Raw genomic sequence first — 1605 nt, forward strand, 5'->3', positions numbered from 1 at the left:
CAGAATGGGTATAGGTTGCTTGTTGTGAGGAGGGGACATGACCAACACAGCCAGCCGGAGACCAATAAAATAGGAGACCAAAGGGGGCACAACCAGTAGAGTGCTGGGTCAGTGGGCAAGCAAATGGGCTGTTCTTTGCCCTGAAGGGCCAGTGCCTAGGACAGAGCAGACAGTTTAGGAGGATATGGAAGGTATAGGTGCCTGACCCTGGTTGCAGCTGGTGGGGTGGCAGGACAGTGAGGAATACCCCATCCTGAGGGTCTTCTGCACTGAAAGACAAGCCACTCACAACACTGATGGCTCATGATGACCTAGAAGCCTGTCCACACCTACAGCTTGTCCTTCTGGTACAGGACATCTTTTACCCAATGATGCCAATCTTGGCCTAGGGCCCTGGGGTCCTCCAGTTCTTCCTACTGATATTTTAGAATTAAGGGATCAGTGCTTCTTTCTGCCATACTTCCTTTAGAACCATTGTGACCAGAGGTGTTAAAATTATCTGTGTATTTATCTCTGGGTTTCTCTGAGAGTGAGTCCTAGGGAAAGATGTGTCAGTCACTGTGCTTTGCTCTTTGGACAAACATGATTGTGACCGTCATAGGAAGTCTCACACCGAGAGACTTCCAGATGCAAGATACAAGTAAGCCAGTGGTAACTGAATTTAGGTAGAATAAAATACATACGCTTTTTTCTCAGTGAGATGGACAAGTAGGTCTTCCAGGGAGATAAAAGGGAAAAAGAGATCCTAAGTAGACATGATGACATTCTGACTTAACTACACATTATGATGTTCTAACTAGATGTAACATACTATGTTATGTTGGTTTTATTTGTTACACGTAGGAAACTGGAAATAATCACTTATCTCAGTTTAATATTTATTTTTTTAGTGGCTACCTAGGTATCTAATTGAGTGTGGACTTTGGAGTAATACCAATTCTGTTCCAATACAACTTATGATGTTTACTAGCTGAGTGTACTTTGTTATTTGCAATACCTCTAACTTCACTTTCACTATCTGAACTGCACATGTCAGTATCTACATCACAGAGTTTATAAAGTACTCAAGGCAGTTGTATACATAAAAATATTAATTACGTTTTCTGGCACAAAGTAGGACTTGATGGTACAATCTAACAAGACTAGTCTTTAGAATTTGTTTGACTTTATTTGCCATGCTGTCTGCCAGTAGTTTAACTACAGTAGATTTGAAAATCTCTCTGCATGTTGTTAAAGCTTGCAGTTGAGGCCACTGGCTGGCCACTGAACTCACAAGTGTAGGTAGTGTGTTACATGAGGGGCAAATCTTTCTGACACCGCAAAGGTCTCTGGCCCAATGAGTGGAGTTTTATAGTAATTCTTGCTAAAAAAAAAGTAAGAAAGTTAATAGTAAAGTAAAATAAAGTTTCTGATAACCTCAGTTTTCTCTAATTTTAAAAGGGGCTAACAGGGGCGCCTGGGTGGCACAGTCGGTTAAGCGTCCGACTTCAGCCAGGTCACTATCTCGCGGTCCTTGAGTTCGAGCCCCGCGTCAGGCTCTGGGCTGATGGCTCAGAGCCTGGAGCCTGTTTCCGATTCTGTGTCTCCCTCTCTCTCTGCCCCACC

The 1605-nt window shown here is 43.2% G+C and overlaps 1 non-coding gene across 1 annotated transcript; it reads left to right on the forward strand.

Moving 5' to 3' along the window:
* Nucleotides 1-1219: 1219 nt before the first annotated feature.
* Nucleotides 1220-1371, forward strand: LOC111560345. Its single transcript, XR_002742090.2, has one exon. It is a non-coding gene; the product is annotated as a small nucleolar RNA SNORA62/SNORA6 family (small nucleolar RNA).
* Nucleotides 1372-1605: the final 234 nt, after the last annotated feature.

The sequence above is a fragment of the Felis catus genome, chromosome B1 (genome assembly GCF_018350175.1).
Source record: "Felis catus isolate Fca126 chromosome B1, F.catus_Fca126_mat1.0, whole genome shotgun sequence".
Taxonomy (NCBI): domain Eukaryota; kingdom Metazoa; phylum Chordata; class Mammalia; order Carnivora; family Felidae; genus Felis; species Felis catus.